Source organism: Symphalangus syndactylus, chromosome 18 (genome assembly GCF_028878055.3).
Source record: "Symphalangus syndactylus isolate Jambi chromosome 18, NHGRI_mSymSyn1-v2.1_pri, whole genome shotgun sequence".
Lineage (NCBI taxonomy): Eukaryota > Metazoa > Chordata > Mammalia > Primates > Hylobatidae > Symphalangus > Symphalangus syndactylus.
In genome coordinates this window covers 54,089,439-54,097,551 of record NC_072440.2, presented here as the reverse complement: position 1 = coordinate 54,097,551, position 8,113 = coordinate 54,089,439, and the positions used below count along the sequence as shown (strand labels likewise).

The 8,113-nt window shown below is 46.0% G+C and overlaps 1 pseudogene; it reads left to right on the top strand.

Annotated features, from left to right (window-relative positions):
- Positions 1 to 2,512: 2,512 nt before the first annotated feature.
- Positions 2,513 to 3,427, top strand: LOC129467408 (formin-2-like; annotated as a pseudogene).
- Positions 3,428 to 8,113: the final 4,686 nt, after the last annotated feature.

Below are 8,113 nucleotides of genomic sequence, written 5' to 3'. Positions count from 1 at the left end.
CACTATGGCCAGGTCCTGGCTCTAGCTCTGGTCCTGCCATATCCCTGGCCCTGCCCTTATGCAGGCCGTGAGCCTACTGCTGCCCTTGCCCTAGCCTGGAACCTGGTCCTGTGAAGGACCTGCCATGACTCTGCCATGGCCCTGGCCCTGATCTGCCTTGGTCCTGGCCCTGACCCAGACCCTTTCCTGCCTCTGCCCTGGCCCCTCCCTGGCCCTGAGCTGGCAGTGGTCTGCCCCTCGTTTTGCCATCACCCTGCCCTTCTGTGCTCTGGGTGTGTCATCACCCTGGCCTGGCCCTACTCTCCCTTTGACCCTGCCCTGGCCTTACCTTGGCCCTCACCCTAGCCTTCACTAGGCCCTGCTCAGGACCTGGCCCTAGAACAGACCTGGACCCTGGCCCTAGTCTTTGTCTTGCCATAGCCCTGGCCCTGAAGTGGTCTTGGATGTGTCCTAGACCCGGTGTGACATGGCTCTGCCTTGGCCTGTCCCTGCCCTGCCCCTGCCCCTACCATCACATTGCCCTGCTCTGCCCTGTCCCAGTACTGACCTGGCCATGCCATTTCCCTGCCCTACTCTGCCTTGGCTGTGCCCTGGTTCGGTTCTGGTCCCGGCCCCGGCCCTGCCCTGGATATGCTCCCACACTGCCTCAGCCTTGGCAATAGCCTGGCTCTTTCTTGGCATCAGCCCTGCTCTCTCTGTGAACCAGCTCTTGTCCTGTCCTGCACTGGCCATACCATGCCCTGCCCTGCCCTACCCTGACTCAGCCTTGGCCCGGCCCTGGCCTTGGCATTGTCCCTGGTCCTGCCATATTTCTTGCCCTGTCCCTACCCTGGCCTTGGCCCTGACCCTTACCTTGCTCTGGCCACGCCCTTGCCCTAATGCAGCTGCTGGCCTTGTCTTGGCCCTGCCCTGGACCTGTCCTGGCCCTGGCCCTTCCCTGCTTGAGAACTTGCCCTGGTTCTCCGCTGGCCCTGGCCCTACCCTGGCCTTGCACTGCTCTGGCCCTCGCCCTGACTCTGGTCCTGTCACTGGCCTAGCCCCAGCCCTGTTGCTGGTCTTACCATGGCCCAGACCCTGCCTTGGTCCTGCCCTGACACTGTCCTTGTCCCTAGCTGTGCCAAGAAACTGCACTGTCCTTGCCCTTGTTTTGCCCCTGCCCCGAACCTGGTCCTGCCCAGGTCATGGACATGGCCCTGGCCCAGACCCAGCCTTGGCTGTTCCCTTGCCCTGACCAGGTCTTGGCACTGGCCTGGCCCTGCCCTGTCTTGTTCCTATGCTTTCCTCACACTGCCTTGCCTGCCATGGCCCTGCCTTGGCCCTAGCCTGGCTTTGACCCTGCCCTGGCCCCATCTTGGCCTGCACCCTAGCCTCACCTGGGCACTGTGTTGGACCTGGACATAGCACAGACCTGTTTGTCATCCTGGTCCTGGCCCTGCTCTGTACCTGGCTTTGTCCCTGGTTCTTAGATGACCCTGGCCCTGCCCCTCCCCCTGCCCTTACCCTGGCACTGGCCTTGGACTTATCCGTGGTCCTAACCCTGGCCCTGCCCTGGAGCTGCCACTGTCTTGGCCCTGCCCTGGCTCTGGCCCTGCCTCGGCCCTTACCCTGTCCCGGCCCCATCCATAGAGCTGCCCTGGTTGGTCGTGCCCTGCCTTAACCCTGTGCTACCCTGGGCCTGCTCCACCCTGCCCTGTCCCTGTCCTCCCTTTGGCCCTGCCCTGACCCTGCCTTGGCCCTCACACTGGCCATAGCACAGACCTGGTCCTATCTGTGTCCTTGGACCTGCATTGACCCCTGCTCCTGACCCTGGTCCTGCCATGGCCCTGGCCCTGCCAGTGATCCTGAGAGCCCTGGTCCTGGCCCTGGCCCTGTCTTGGCCCTGGACATGAACTGGCCCTGCCCTGACCCTGGCCCTGAAGTGGATTTGCAGGTGTCTTGTCCCTGATTTAACCAGCCCCTACCATGGCTTATCCCTCCCCTGGCTCAGTCCTGGTCTTGTGCTGACCCTGGCCCAGACATTGGCCCTGCCCCAGCCTTGTCCTTGACCTGGCCATGGCCCTGATTCTGCCCTGGGCTGGCCCTGGCACTGGCATGGACCCTGGCCTGGCCCTTCACTGATTTAAGTGTCTTGTAGGATTCTGGTTATAAAACACTGGTAAAACACACAAGGCATGGATAGGGCAGGGCCAGGGACAAGGTCAGGCCAGGAAGGGGCCAGGGCCAAGGCAGGGCCAGAGCTGTATTGGAGGTGTCCTGGCCTGATTTGCCCTGCCCCAACGTTGGCCCAGCCATGCTCTGGCCTTTCCTGTCATGCCGTGTCCCTGGCCTGAGCATTGGCCGTGGCCCTGTCCTGCATCTCACCCTGCCCTGGAGTTGACAAGGCACTACCATGGCCCAGTACTGCATTGCCCTGCCCTCTTCTGCCCTGGTGCTGCCTGGGCCCTGCCTGGGACCTAGCTCTGCCTCTACTCTGGACCTGCCCTGACCCTACTCAGCCCTGGATCTACACTGACTCTGCCTTGGTGTTGCCCTCCCATCTCTATGGCCTGGCTCTGGCCCTGCCTTGCACAGGCCATGCTCTGCCCTGCGTGTCCCAGCCTGGGCCCAGCCCTGGTCCTACCATATTCTTGGCCCTAGCCATACCCTTGTTCTGACCCTGACCTTACCCTGGCCCTCTCCTGGCCCTTCCTTGGTCGTGCCCTGCCCTTCCATGCGCTGGCCTTGCCCTCACTCTGCATTGGTCCTGCACTGGTCCTGCCCTGCCCTGGCACTGCCTTGGCCCCGGCCCTGCCTTCTCCCTGGCCTTGCCCTTGCTCTGCCCTGGCCTGACTCCAGGCCTACTGAGTCCATGAAATAGCCCTGGGCCTTCCTTGCCATCCTCTCTCCTGGCCCTGTATTGTCCCCACCATGCTCTGGTCCAGCGCTTGCCCTGGCCCTGTTGCTAGTCCTGCCACTGCTATGGCCCTGCCCTGTTTTTGGCCATGCCCTGTGCTACCCTAGCCCTGCCCTGCCTTGGCCTTGGCCCTACCATGGCCTTCTCCTACCCTGGCCTTTTCTACCCTGGCCTTGCCCTTCCCTGGTCCTGCCCTGCCCTGGCCTTGCCCTGCCCTGGCTTTGGCTTTGCCTTATCCTGGTCCTGGTTCTGCCCTGGCCCTGCCCTTGCTCTGGATCCTCTCTGGTTCTGCCTTCTCCCTGACCCTGCCCTTGCTCTGGCCCTGTCCCTAGACCAGCCTTGACCCTGGCCCTGGCCCTGTCAATCCCCAGGCCCCGCACTGGCCATGCTTGGCCCTGGCCCCTCCTTTGGCCCTGCCCTGGCCCTGCCTTGGCCCTGTGCTATCTTAGTCCTGCCCTGGCCCTTATTGCGCCCTGCAGCTACCCTCACCCTACACTGGCCCTGCCCTACCCTGGCCTTGCCCTTCCTTGGCCCTGCCTTTGGCCTGCCCTGGCTCTGGTTCTGCCCTGGCCTTGCCCTTCTCCTGGACCCTCCCTGGGAATGTTTTCTCCGTGGTCCTTCTCTGGACTTGCCCTTGCCCCATCCCCTTACTGGTTCTGCCATGTTTCTGGCCCTGCCCTGTCCATGTCCTGGACCTGGCTCTGGCCCTGGACCTCCCTGTCCCTGCCCTGCCATACCCTGGCTGGTTCCTTGCTCTACACTGACCCTGCCCTGCCTTGGCCCTGTGCTACCCAAGCCCTTCCCTGGCCTTCTCCTGGCCCTGATCCTGCCATGGCCCTTGCCCTGCCATGGCCCTGACCTGGCCCTGGTTCTGCCCTGCTTCTGGCCCTGGCCTTGGTCCTGTCATGTCCCTGGCTATGACCCTGCCCCTGGTTTTTCTCTGGCCATCACCCTGCCCCAGTTCTGTCGTATCCCTGACCCTGTCTCAGTTCTGTCCTATCCCTGGCTTTTCACAGTACTTTATGCTTAGTAAGGGCTCCATAGTGTGTGTGAGTTGAATGTTGTGTTCATAGTATCTGCCAAAACAGAAAGAAAAAAACAAAATCTGATGATGAGACATTAAAGCTTTATTTATAATATTCCTTGAATTGTAATTATTTGTTGTATTACTTATCAGTTATTAGCCTGTCATTAGTTGTATTACATATAGGTCATGGTTTTGTACACATAATTCCAAACCGTTGATACTGTTAAAAGAATATATGAATATATGAAAGAATGTGTAAACGTAAGAATGTGAGTATCTAAAGACCTTTCCAAATTAATTTTTATTTTTAGCTCTATTAGATCTTTCTCAGTGTAACAAATGTTTATGCTTCTGTAATTAAGGGCATATTTCCTGTACAGAATATTCATATTACCTAATTGAAAATTATGTAACACAAAAATATAATAATATTTTTAGGCCAGGAATGGTGTCTCATACCTGTAATCCCAACATTTTGAGAGGCCAAGTTTGGAGACTCATTTGAGGCCAGGAGTTGAAGACCACCCTGGGCAACATAGTGAGACCTTGTCTTTATTAAATAAATAAATACAAAAATAGGTTGGGCGATATGGCTCATGTCTGTAATCCCAGCATTTTGGGATGCCAAGGCAGGAGAATTGCTTGAGCCTAGGAGTTTGAGACCAGCCTGGGCAGCATAGCAAGCCTCCATCTCTACAATTAATAAAATATTAATCAGGTGTGGTGGTGCCCATCTGGGGTCCCAGCTACCTGGAAGGCTGAGGTGGCAGGTTTACTCGAGGCTGCAGTGAACTGTGAATGCACCACGGCGTTCCAGCCTAGGCCACAGAACAGGACCTTGTCTATAAATAAAGAAATAAGTAAAAATATAAATAAAAATAAGTAAAAAGAAATATAAGTAAATATAAATATAAATAGATATAAATATAAAAATGAATACATGAAAACAAACAATTTTTAAATTTAACATCACTGAGTGCATCCTATCCATTTCATTTCATGATTCCGTTACATCATTTCAGTTAGATGAAATGATCAGATGACTTGAGATGAGATGAAATGATGAGATGAAATGACGAAATTGTGAGATAAGATGAGATGAAGTTTTGAGATGAAATGGTGAGTTGAAATGGTGAGTTGAAATGATGGGACGAAATGACAAAATTGAAAAGAAATTGAAAGGAGATGAGATGAGATGAAATGAGATGATGGATGAAATGATGAGATGAAATGATGAGATGAAATGAAATAATGAAATGATATGAAATAATGAAATGAAATTGAAATGAGATGAGATGAAATAATGAGTTAAAATGATGAGATGAAATGAGACGAACGACGAGATGAAATGATTAGATGAGATGAGATGGTAAGATGAAATGATGAGATGAAATGATGAGATGAAATGAGATGATAAATGAGATGAAATGATGAGATGAAATGAGATGAAATGAAATGAAATAATGAAAGGAAATTATGAAATGTAATGATGAAATTGAAATGAAATTGAAATGAGATAAGAGGAAATGATGAGATGAAATGATGCAATGAGATGAGATAAAATGATGAAATGAGATGAAATGAGATGAAATTAAATAATGAGATGAAATGATGAAATGAGATGAGATGAAATGAAATGATATGAAATGAAATGAGATGTAATGTAATGAGATGAAATAAAATGACATAATGAAATGAAATAATGAAATGAGATGAAATGAAATAATGAAATGGAGATGACGAGATGAGACGAAATGATGAGATAAAATGATGAAATGAGATGAGATGAAATGATGAGATGAAATGAGATTAAATGATGAGATGAAATGATGAGATGAGATGTGATGAAATGATTAGATGAAATGATGACATGATATGATGACATGAATTCAGATGAAACAATGAGATGAAATGACAAGATAAAATGATGAGATGAAATGAGATGAGATGAAATGTAATGAGATGAAAAGACATAATGAAATGAAATAATGAAATGAAATGATGAAATGGAATAATGAAATGGAAATGAGATGAGATGAAATGAGTTGAAATGATCAGATGAAGTGAGATGAAATGCTGAAATGATGAGATGAAATGAGATGAGATGTGATGAAATGATGACATGAAATGGTGACATAAAATGATGCAATGATGAGATATAATGATGAAATGAGTTGAAATGAGATGAAATGAAATGGTGAGATAAAATGATGATATGAAATGATGAGATGAATGATGAGATGAAATGATGACATGAGATGATGAGATGAAATGATGAGATGAAATGAGATGAAATGAAATGAAATAATGAAATAATGAGATGAAATAATGAGATGAAATGAAATAATGATATGAAATGAAATTGAAATAAAATTGAAATGAGATGAGATGAAATGATGAGACGAAATGATAAGATGAAATAATGAAATAGAATGATGAAATGAGATGTGATGAGATGAAATGAGATGAGATGAAATAATGAAATGAGATGAAATAATGAAATGAAAAAATGAAATGAAATTGAAGTGATTTGAGAAGACATGAGATGAGATGAAATGATGAGATGATGAGATGAAATGATGAGAAGAAAAGTGATGATGAGATGAAATGAAATGATGATATGAAATGAGATGAAATAATATTAGACAAAATGTAATGAGATGAAATGAAATGACATAATGAAATGAGGTGAAATTAAATGAGATGATGAAATTAAATGATTAAATGAAATAATGAAATGGAAATGATGAGATGAGATGAGATGAATGATGAGATGAAATGATGAGATGAAATGAGATGAAATGAAGAGATGAATGATGAGATGAAATGAGATGAAATGAGATGAGATGTAATGATGAGAGGAAATGATGAGATGTAATGAAATGAGATGAAATGAATGAGATGAAATGCGGTGAGATGAAATAATGAAAGGAAATTGAATTGAGATGAGATGAAACGAAATGATGAGATAAAATGATGAGATGAAATAAGAAGAAATGGTGAGATGAAGTGATGAAATTCTGAGGTGAGATGAGATGAAATGATGAGAATTAATGATGAGATGAACTGAGATGAAATGATAAGATGAAATGATGAGATGAAATGATGCGATGAAATGGGATGAGACGAAATGATGAGATGGGTGAGATGAGATGAAATGAGATGAAATGGTAAAATAATGAGACGAGATGAGAAGAAATGACGAGATGCAATGAGATAAGATGAGATGAAATGATGAGATGAAATGAAATGAAATGAGATGAAACGAAATGAGGTGAAATGAAATGAAATAAGGAAATGAAATGAAATAATGAAATGAAATTGAAATGAGATGAGATGAAATGAGATAAAATGATGAGATGAAATGATATGAAATGAGATGAAATGATGAAATGATGAGATGATATGAAATGAGATGAAAAATGAAAGATGAAAATTGATGAGATGAAATGAGATGAAATAAAATGAAATAGTGAACTGAGATGAAATGAAAAGAAATGATGAAATGCAATGATGATATTGAAATGAAATTGAAAGATGAGATGAAACAATGAGATGAAATGATGAAATGTTGAAATGAAGTGATGAAATTAAGAGATGTGGTGAGATGAAATGATGAGATGAAATGAAATGAAATGAGATTAAATGATGAGATGAAAAATGATGAGATGAAATGAGATGAAATGATGAGATGAAATAAGATGAGATAAAGTGAGATGAGATGAGATGAGATGAGATGAAATACGAGATATACCTACTGCTAAATGAAGAGTTAATGGGTGCAGTAAACCAACATGGCACATGGATACATATGTAACAAACCTGCACATTGTGCACATGTACCCTAAAACCTAAAGTATAATAATAAATTAAAGTAAAGAAATAATGAAATTAGGTGAAATAATGAAATGAGATGAAAGGAAATAATGAAATGAGATGAAATGAATTGAGATGAAATGCGATGAAAAGTGATATGAAAAATGATGAGATGAAAAATATGAGATGAAATGAAATGAGATGATATGAAATGACACAATGAAATAATGAAATGAAATTAGATGAAATGAAATAGTGAAATGAAATGAAATAATGAAATGAAAATGAAATGGAAATGAGATGAGATTTGATGAAATGATGAGATGATATGATGAAATGAGATGAGATGGGATGAGATGAAATGATGAGATAAAATG